We start from the raw sequence: 11315 nt of genomic DNA, 5'->3' as shown, positions 1-11315 counted from the left end.
CCATTAAAAGGGATCTCCGCTTTGATTTTGTTAAAAGCATGTTCAAGCCAGCCCAGTTTTTTCCATGGCATGTCTACACCTCAGGTTAAACCATCTGTTTTCCTGTTTAACTATCCAAATGACGTCATGTGTCACAAGAGGCCACGATCCTAACCCTGTCAGGATGAAGGGCTATCTCCTCCGTGATTGGAATTACCCTGTTCAAAAGGCAGGAAAATGGTTTCCTGTGGGTTTGCCCTTGACTCCATAAAGCTGATTGCTAAGAAAACTTGGCAGGCAGATTCTGTGATTATAACTGACAAATGAATCCATCAATTGCACCGGGACAAGAGGTCAGGCAGGGACAGCGTGAAGGAATAAAATGCAGTCCTTCATTTATGGGGATTAACATGTCAAGTAGAAATTGGAATGATGTAACTTTTCCCCCTAGGTTTCAGCATGCAACAACCAACAGGGAGCCCTTATGCAAACAAATCAGGTTTTTCCCCACAAGCTCATTGAACCAAGAATCCCGCAATGAGTGATGGACTTTTCTGCACCACCATCCTTTTCATTTCCAAACCATCCTCACCCTCAAGCTTCTTTTCACCCCTTTGGCATCACCTTCTATGCATCCCAAACCTTTAGCATGGCTCTGAAGTTCTCAGCCCATTCAGCCAATCTTTCCTCCAACCAGGCTACTCAATTGCTCAGCTTTGAGAACACCAGATCATTATTTCTACCCAGAGTCTCTATAAAACAAAGAGAACTCCCTCCGAAAGCTCCTGCTCACTACACTAGAGGTACTCCTCGGCTTGCAACAGTTCATTCAGTGACTGTTCAAAATAACAACAGCACTGAAAAAGTGATTTAAGACACATGACCATTGCAGTATCCCTTTGGTCACGTGATCAAAATTCAGACACTTGTCAACTGACTCATACTTATGATGGCTACAGTATCCCAGGATCACGTGATTACTTTTTGCAACCTTCTGACAAGCAAAGTCAATGGGGAAGCCAGTTTCACTTAGCAACCGTGATACTAACTTAACAACTGCAGCAGTGGTGGGTTTCCATTCTTCTCACTACTGGTTTGCTCACGTGTGCGTGTACGCGCGCGCGATGCTTCTGTGCGCACATCTGGGAGGGTGGGAAGAGCCTCCCGCTGCTGTCACTACTGATTTGCCTGATCTGGGCTGAACCAGGAGCAACCCACCTCTGAACTGCAGTGATTCACTTAACAACTATGGCAAGAAGAGTCGTAAAATGGGGCAAATTCACTTAACAGCTGTCTCACTTAGCAACAGAAATTTTGGGCTCACTTATGGTCAGTTATAGGTTGAGGACTACCTGTACATATTCCTAATAAAGCATTTTATTGCAGTCAATCTTCATTGGTTAAGCAAACAAGCAAAGTTGCATTCTACAATTTTCCCCTAAAGTAGAATGGAATAGAGTAGAACAGAATAGAATAGAAACTTTATTGTCATTTTGAATGTACACTAATTGGCATATATTAAAATGAATTTTTGTTGCATACAGCTCTCATAAGATCACCACTTTCAATATATGCTGTATAACATAATAAATAAATAAGAAAGAAAGAAAGAAAGAAAGAAAGAAAGAAAGAAAGAAAGAAAGAAAGAAAGACAAAATTATGCATACATATACAAGCATATGTATATTATATGACATAGCACAGTCTATTTCGGATGTATACATGTACATGGTGAAAAAAATGAATCTTGCAAGTTTACCTACATAGAGATCAAAGCTGTTACAGAATTGCTTGCAGGGAGGCATACTAGGTCCAACATGAGGCATGGGGAGTGCAGTGCCCCCCCCCCGCAGCCCATTTTTGCTTCCAGGAGGCTGCAGGAAAGCCTACTGGCCCAAAACAGGGCATGAGGATGTCGTGTGCACATGTGTGGGGGGAGCATGGGGAGTGCAGGGGGGAGCATGTGCCCATGCGTGGGAAGTGTGGGAGCATGGGGGGCACACACATATGCACAGGATCATGTACACATGTGGGGGGGGCGGGGGAAACACAGGGGGGGGAACCAAATTGTATAGTTAACTGTCTGTAGAGATTCTCAGTCATCCTGGTCATGGTTGTCCCAAGTGCTTCAATGACCCTCTAAAAGGATGCAAATGTCCAGCTGTCTGCAAGGAATGTAAATCCTTCCATACCCCACTATTCTGTCAGAGCTGAAGAACCTTCTTGGATGAGAAGTGAAACGTCTCCACTTCTCAAAACGAATCCACGAAAAGAAGAATGTTCAGCTGTTTCCTGAAAAAGCAGTTTGGGATTCCTGGTGGTTACCTATAAAACCCAAATAGTAGGGAGATCAGAATGCCTGGGCCTGCTTCCTCCTCTTCACTTTCAGAGTTAATAGGGAGGCTCTTCTCTGCATCCCAGCAAGAGCTGATGCCAGACTGGTTGAGATAAATGAGAGGCTTTTCTAGCACCACAGTTTTGAACATCCCACATAAGTTACTTTATGTTGTCTGATTGTGCACACACACCATCCTTCAGATGGGCTTTTAATTAGCCTCGCTGTTTTTCTAATTCACCCTCCTATTTGTGGTTTTCTTTCAATGTGTGGCATGCTATTTATCTTCATTGCTTGTTTTGTTATTTGATGGATTATTTTATACACTGGGAGCACCTTGAGCATTCAACTTTTTTGGGCAAGGGAGGAATATATACTTTGTTAAATAAATATTGAATTAAGTTATGATACAACGGGGAGGACTTGCAAATGGTTGGCTCCACTTTGTTTTCTAGGAAACTTTCAAAGCTTGCAATTGTGGTTAGCTTTGGTTGGCACAGATTTTTGCAAGTCTGTGCTGTCCTCAAAATTGAAAAAAAGAAGTTTTTCATGGCGTAAAGGAAAAAGCCACCCTTTCCTTCTCTTTTGCCTTTCCAGCAAACTTTTGAAATAAGCTAATTCTTACATTATTACTATTACCACCACTACTACCAGGCTTTATATTGTTCTTCTTCCTGAATCAGCTCAGAATTATGCACAAGAAAGAATAAAAACAATCTGCCCAAATATCTATGAATACATGAGACAATAAAAACCATACAAAATCAGGAATTAAAACAGTTGATTTTTTTTTTAAAGGCTAAAACGGTCTCTCTCAAATTAGGGGCTTTGAGTCACTAAAGTTAAGCTTGGAGTACAATGAATGCAATCTACTCAGATGGCTTTTTCTCTGGCACAAAAGCTTACCAAAAAGGCATTTCATTGCCAGAGATGTCTGCAGGGTGTGGTCAAACAGTCAAGAAGACAAGCACAACAGTGGGATTAAATCTCTGCCAGGTTTTTATGTGCATTGCAGCCTATAGCCGGGGGTGAAATGGGGGATAGGGAAATATTGACGTAGTCTAGAAAGGAGGTTCAAGACAGGAAGGAACAATTCCAGCCTGTTTGGATTGGCTCTTCTTCTTTTATTCTGACCAGTTCTGCTCTTTCTGGATTTCCAATGCACCGATTGGTATACTCAATAGGTGCATGATTTTTCCTGCCATTGCATACACCCTGTCTTGGGCATGGCATTGAAGGTAAATATTCTCATGCTATAATCAGCATTACTCCTCTCTCCTTCCCATTCCTCCTCTCCCCTCTGCCCTGCCCTGCTCTGCCTTCCCTCCTCCCTCTATCCCAGAGCTAGCCAGGTATCTCATAAGGATTACCTGCACTTTTTACCTGCTGTGGCACCTTCTTAATATTGTTCCTTCTTCCATTGTTCTTATTCCTGAATCAGCTCAAATCGTTCATGAGAAAGAATTGAAATAAGCTACGAAAATATATGTGAATACATGAGACAATGAAAACCATACAAAATCAGGAATTAAAACAGTTGATTTTGTTTTCTATTAAGGCTTCCTTTTAATATATCTTCTTAAATATGTCCCTTCTTCCATTGGTGTTGATGCCTTCAGTTTGAGTGCCCACAGATAACGCAGTTTGGCCAGGACAGTCCAGTTTAAGGAAAGGTATCTCAGTTGCAATGTATTTCCAGGTGCAATTCAAAGTGGTGACGGTTACCTTTAAAATCCTTCATAGCTTGGGACTGGGCTGCTTGTGGGACTGATTCTCCCAAATTGTTTCCACCTATCCCACCCAATCTGGTAGAAGGGGCATGCCGTGGGTGCATCAGCTAAGAAGTGTTGGCCGGTGTGGCACAAAAGGAGAACCTTTTATGCCTTGGGGTCCACCCTTTGGAACATTTGAGATCAGACTGGCCCCACTCTGTCAGCTTTTTGCAAGACCTGAGAACTTGGTGTTTGCACATGGCTTGGAGCTCCAAAAATATAATAAAGTCCTCTGGATCTTTGCATTTAATTTGGCTTTATTGGAAGCCACCCAGAGCCACATATATGAGGTAGGTGGTGATATGCATCAAATCAAATCAATTTAATTCAAATCAATCAATTAATCAATATACCAGGCAGATTCTCCATCAGCAAATTTGGGAGAAAGTTTTTAGACTTTTTAAAAAATCAACTGCTTTAATTCCTTATTTAATGCTATTTTAATTGTCTCATTAATTAATGTAGTGGCTATTTTTGATGAGTGTTGTTATTCTTCTTTATGATCATTCTGAGCTGCCAACTGGCTGGTCTGGCATTAGTGAGACCCTGAGGTAGCTATTGGGAAAGCTTTCCTTTTCATCATGCACTCTTATTTTCTTATATTTACCACAAACACAGACTTCTTTTGTAGAGTCTCCAGAAAGTCACACTCACCAAATATCCAAGCAGCTGTTGCCTTCCCTCCCTTGATTGATGCACAAGGAACTTTTGGCCCAAATGTCTCTTTACTTCTCCCACAGTTCATTTCTTCATGAAAAACTCAATGAGCCTAAATACAATTCAAGGCAGAGCCTTTTAAACAATGTGACACAAAGTCCTGGAATTGGTGTCAACTCAGCACAGATCACACGGACCTTGCTTTCAGGTTGAAAGAACTGCTGGTTCTTGTAAACAAAATTGCCTTCTCTTTATCTCAGGAAAAAGCAAGAAGGATAAAGAACTTGTGGAACAGGAGAACGCAGTGGTAGGATGGAACACGTCCAGGATGAAGAGAAGGTCTGCATTCATACCATGCCATTGATCTCTGTGTTCTTCATACCAATGGCTATAGGCTGGTTTCGTGCCAGAAACCCCTGAATATATGTAATACTCTCTTTTGTTGAACGCTATTATGATGAATACAAGGGTATGCGGTGGCTCAGCGGCTAAGATGTTGAGCTTGTCAATCAGAAGGTCGGCAGTTCATTGTTTGAATCCCTAGCGCCATGTAATGGAGTGAGCTCCCATTGCTTGTCCCAGCTTCTGCCAACCTAACAGTTTGAAAGCACGTAAAAATGCAAGTAGAAAAATGGAAACCACCTTTGGTGGGAGGATAACAGCATTTCATGTACCTTCAGCGTTTAGTCATGCCGGCCACAGCGCTGGATCTTCAGTTTAGAAACAGAGGTGAGCATGCCCCCCTAGAGCCGAAAACTACTAGCATGCATGTGCGGGGGAACCTTTACCTTTACTTTATTATGATGAATAAAATACAAATTCATTTAAAACATTTCTGAATTCATAGTAGTTGTTAATCATTGTTTTATTTAAGCCAACACATACTGAAAATACAGCTAGCTCCAATTTTTTTAACACTGAGTTTTCCCCTGGCATTTTAAGAATTAAATTTAAGATTGATTAAATTTTAAATTTGTTTGCTGATTCTATAGCTTTTGTTCATTTAAATATACTATCCATATTAAGCTCTCAGGTCCCTTTTAGTGGTGGTCTAGCACAGAAAAATTAAGCCTTGAGGTCAAAATGTCCTGAGAAAAGCAAACATTTGAAATCTATTTATCCACCAATGGGTGAAGGCTAGATAGACACAAAGCTCCAACCATTGGTAAGAATTAAATTAGTATCTTATTTGGGTGTTAGGTTTTAAGGAAGGTGGTTCAAGGGTAAGATTAAAAGGCAAAAAAGGTTTTTAAAAAGGTTTAAAAAAAGAGTACCTGTTTTAGAAAAGAGTAAAATAAGTGATGGCTGTTCCCTTAAAAATTCACAAGAGGTTTCCGGTCCCAATGGATGTAAATATTATCCTTTCTTTAATCAAAGGAATCAATTTGTCCATCTCAGCAAATTCTGTCAATTTCACTACCGGTTCCCGTTTGGTGGTAATGCTGAACTTTCTGTCTTTGTGCATATAGTGATCTCACCGTAGTAATTGTATATAGAAATAATCTTGATTATCCAAGAAACAAATCAGATCAGGCTTTCCTCCTTTCAAGTAAATAAATATAAAATTTTATTAACCATATTAACATTGAATAAGACACAGTTGGCTAAGGTCATCTATTGTGCACAAACGATGATGCACAAGTCACCATATCTATGCTTACAGAGTGAATTAAACCCATATCAAACTAAATGAAAGAAGGTGCTGAATACTGTGTAACATCATAGGGTTTGGTTGAAGATCTAGTACTCTCTAGATCAGTGTTTCTCAACCTTGGCAACTTGAAGATGTCTGGACTTCAACTCCCAGAATTCCCCAGCCAGCGAATGCAACTGATCTAGAAACACTGATCTAGATCGATGTCATCAGGGGGCCAGGGTGGGCATGGCCAGCTTGACATTACTCATGTTGGGGGTGCCTGTGGTGGCCCGCGTACTCTGCCAGTGAACACAGGCTCCCGAGCTGTGTTTTCGGCTGCAATGGACTTCTGCAACCTTCTGCCAGCGAAAATGTAAGTTCCGTTTTAAGTTGCATCTGTGTCCTGCAACCCTCTGCCAGTGAAAACAAGCTCATGAAGGCTGCCCGCGGCCCTCCTGAGCTGTTTTCTCTGGCAGAGGCACCGCAGGCCAGTTCTTCACTGTTTCCAGGGCGGCCCCACGGGCCAGAGCTAAGCATCCCATGGGCTGGATCCAGCCCACGGGCCTTGAATTTGACACCCCTGTTCTAGATCAACTCCATGTGGCCAGAGCTAAAAATTATTCACACATTCTAGTAAGGGAGAAGTTCCCTGAGTATGGGCTCCAGCATGAGTCCAAAAGCTCAGAAGACTAAACCTCTGGTCCTAGTTACTGACCCAGTTTGCATCCTAAAAAATACTATTGCCTGGAGTTTGACACCACCAGTATCATTAGGATGTTGCTCATTCCAATTGATCAACAGTATCTTCTTAGAAAATTTCAATGTACAATTAGGAGAGGGTCAGGATTTCATAACTTCTATGATAACAAAGGGTCCATTTCAGCTAAAATCTGGCACTATACATTAGAGGTAGATTTGATATTCTATTCTGGTGGAGCCGGAGATCAGAAGGTGGAGGTCTCCCATATGAATTAATTGTCACAAATACATCACTCTATCTGAGTTTTAGATTTGACAGATCATATACAGCTCTACACTGTTGGAGAGCCAGTTAGACTGGTTTGACTCAGCCACCTCATGTGGTAACTAATGCTTCTTTGAAGGTGGGGTCTGGCCCTCCCCGCTTAAAGGAGGCAGCTATAAGACCTCTTGGGCGGAAGATTCTTCACTTGGCCAGGAAATCTATGCAATTACAGGCTCATTCAAATGATATTAATTATCTGTCCCAATTTAACCAAGCTTTCACCCAAGATACAATTCTGAAACTACCGTATATACTCGAGTATAGGCCGACCCGAATATAAGCCGAGGCACCTAATTTTACCACAAAAAACTGGAAAAGTTATTGACTCGAGTATAAGCCTAGGGTGGGAAATGCAGCAGCTACCGATAAATTTCAAAAATAAAAATAGATACCAATAATGCCATTGCCCATTGAATAACATATACAGCCTGCCTGTGCCCATTAAATATACAGTAGCCATTGTAAAAATTTGCTCTGCATAACAAATTATTATCACACAATACCGGTGTATTCAATGAAATACTTCACTCACCTCATGATGCTGATGTCCCACTGTGATGATGATGTCCCGCCTCCTATGACACACGGCACAGTGATTCCTATCATTGGATCACTGTACCAGAGGAGGTGGGACATCGCTATGTGGCTGCTTGCCATAACAAGGAGGAGGTGGGACATCGTTGCAGAGCGGCAGGAGGGGGAGGAAGGGGAATCGTAAGATAGCCCTGCATTACATTAGAACGTGAGGAGGGGGGATGGTGCGGTGCATGCTGCGCGACAAACTGACACAGAGGGAGGGGAAACTCAGGGGCGCTGGGCCATTCACGAGCGTCACCCAGCGGCATGGCCCCGCCCTTTTCTCCTCCATTTCGGGCAAATTTTTCACTGACTCGAGTATAAGCCGAGGCGGCTTTTTTCAGCTCAAAAAGTGGGCTGAAAAACTAGGCTTATACTTGAGTATATACAGTAGTTACCTTAGTGAATGACTTATGCCAGAAATTGGATCAAAGGTATGTAGCCTTGCTGGGCCTTCTAAGTGGGTTTCAGGTTTCTTCATGCATGGTAGTAGGAATAATGTTTCTTAGAAGACTTTTGTATCTGAAGGAAGATATAAAATCAGTTTATTGATTCAGAACCCCAAGAGTTAATACAGAGCCTGATAAGTCAGATGAGAATTTGTCTGTAATAATACATCTTATCTAATAGCCCTAGCAACATAGACTTTGAGGTAACACATCTGCTGGGCTAACATTTTTTATTTCCCTTAGAAATTAGGAGTTGCCTGTATTTCATAAAAGAGTCTTCCTCCTGTGCTGATTTGCACACCGTTGTTGACAGACTGGCCAACTGTATAATGGGACATTTGCCAGGGAATCCAGCTGCTGCTGTATCAAACAGCAGTGGAAGGGATACGAGATTTTCATACTTTTTGTGTTATCAAAATAAAATCTAAAACCTTGTCCCAAGCAAGGAACATTCAAGAAATTAGGATGAGATAATTAAGTAATTGTGATTTATTATAGCTTTTGTGAAGATTAAGATTTGTGGATGATTGAATTATGGTATATTATTATACTTCATTCATTAAACATGAAACTCAATCAACTGAACATTCAATAATAATAATTCTGATTCTATAAAAAACCACCCTATTTGGAACAACTTATATCCTCCAACGTTACCTTAACAGTTCCTAGGTCCTTGGTTAGGACTCAAGCTGTTGAGCTACCAACCAGCTCCAAAGGGTGTGAATCTGACCAAAGATTAACCAAATATTAATAATCTACTTTATTCATTAAACATGAAACTCAGTCAACTGAACATTTAAAAATGTGTCACAAATACCATTAGCTGGTACTGATGGTTGATACAGGTTGCTGTCAATGCCCTAGCAATCAATCAAGTGCCTTCTTAATATATATGATGTTCTAAGTAGTGCAGTTTTTTTTCCCAGTTCCGCTGGTGTTATTGCAGGAAGCTGCAATTTCTTGATGTGTTTTGTAAAGTTCTTGGACATGGTACCAAGTACCCCGATGACAATGGGCATTACTGCTACATGTTTCATGTAATTTTGATTGCCAGGTCGCGATATTTCATAATGTTTTTCCCAGTTCTTTTTCTTCAACTCTGACATCTCCTGGTACAGTGATATCAATAAGCTGTATGATTCAGCCCTCAACAACTGTGAAATCTGGCATGTTGTGTTCCAAATGACGGTCTGTCTGTATTCAAAAGTCCCACAAGATCTTCACTGTCCCATTTTGGGTGACTTTTTCCACTTTGTGCTCCCATGTCTTTTCGGATACAGATCTGTCGTATTTTTTACATAATGACCACTGGACTAATTTAGCAATTCGATCATGTCTAGATTTGTAAGCAGTTTGCGTGATTTTGCTGCACTCAAATATTAAGTGTGAAACAGTATCAACGTTGTTGTTGCAAAGTCGGCAGTTTGGATTGTCAGTGGATTTTTGTATCTTTGCTTTCATGGCATTAGTTTATAGTGCTTGTTCTTGAGCAGCCAGTATTAAATCTTCCATTTCGGTCTTGAGGGTTCCTCTCTTAAGCCATGTCCATGTCAAGTTGTTATCACATTTTCCTTCAATGTTTTTCAAGCCCTGTCCATATAGAGTTTTGGTTTTCCACCCTTTTATAAAGTTATAAAGGTTTTTATAATGTTCTCCATTTTCACAGCCTGCAGCAATTTCTCTGTACTTTGGTTCACATAATCATTCAAACTTCATTTTTCTTCTTCTACAGTTTGATGGATTTGCAATAGCCCCCTGCCTCCTATTCTTCTTGGTAGGTGCAACCTGTCAGTGTCACATCATGGATGTAAAGCGTAGTACATATTCAAGAGTTTACATGTTTTTCAGTCCAGGTTTTTCAATTCAGTCACAGTCTAGCTGATGATTCCAGCTGGGTAGCGCATCACTGACACTTCCCATGTATTAATGGATTTGATTATGTTTCCACTATTTAGTTTTGATTTAATATTTTGTGGGCCCTCCTGATGTTTTCCTTTTGCATTGACTTTTGACTTTTCCATTCAAGATGTTATCTGTTTCCAATATGCCTAGACATTTGTATCCAGCATCCTTTGCTAATGCTTTCATGATGCTTCCATTTCCTAGGTCTATATTTTCTATATTTTCCACTTTTCCTCGCTGCATGGATAGTAAAGCACATTTTTCAAGCCCAAAATTCATTCTGATGTCACTGCTGAACAATTGAACTGTGTTGAGTATTGATTCAAGTTCAGTGGGGCTTTTTGCATAAAGTTTTAAGTCATCTATGTATAGTAGATGGTTTTTCTTGCCATGTTGGCTTGAGATTTGGTATCCCAGTTTTGTGCTTCATAGGATTATTGTCAGTGGAATTAATCTGATGTTGAACAGTAGTGGCAAAAGTTAGTCCCCTTGGAAGATGATGATTGTTTTAGTTGTATATTATATTTTGATTTTTTAATTGCTTAGATTTTATTGAGTGAAACATTAGTTAAACATAACATAGTCTTTAGGAGGCTTGTAGAGTGCTCCTGGGAGCTGGGGGGGGGGGACAAAAACAAGCAAAAAACAGCTTGTTGTTTGCTCATTTTTGCCCTCTCCTAAGGTGACCAGATTTTCAGATTGGTAAAGAGGGACACCTTTGACCGGGGGTGGGGGGCTTGATTAAAAATTTTGTATGGAGCAACAAAAATTTTCATATAATGCAAAAATAGTATTGTAATATTTTTTTATTTCAACATAACTACAATTTACAAATATAAATTGTTACCAAACATCAAAATTTTGATTACGTGACCATGAGGATGCTGCAACCATTGCTAAGTGTGAAAATGGTTGCTAAGTGTGAAAAATGGTCATCAGTCACTTTTTTCAATGCCATTGTAACTTTGGTCACTAAGCCCAT

The 11315-nt window shown here is 40.5% G+C and overlaps 1 pseudogene; it reads right to left on the bottom strand.

Moving 5' to 3' along the window:
* Positions 1 to 9496: 9496 nt before the first annotated feature.
* LOC148044065 (uncharacterized) lies at positions 9497 to 10269 on the bottom strand (annotated as a pseudogene).
* Positions 10270 to 11315: the final 1046 nt, after the last annotated feature.

Source organism: Thamnophis sirtalis, unplaced genomic scaffold, assembly GCF_051295495.1.
Source record: "Thamnophis sirtalis isolate CommonGarterSnake01/CBP01778 unplaced genomic scaffold, rThaSir2_p1.2 scaffold_9, whole genome shotgun sequence".
In the NCBI taxonomy this organism is placed as follows: Eukaryota; Metazoa; Chordata; class Lepidosauria; order Squamata; family Natricidae; genus Thamnophis; species Thamnophis sirtalis.
Note: the sequence above shows the minus strand (reverse complement) of the source record. Positions and strands in the feature narration are given on the sequence as shown.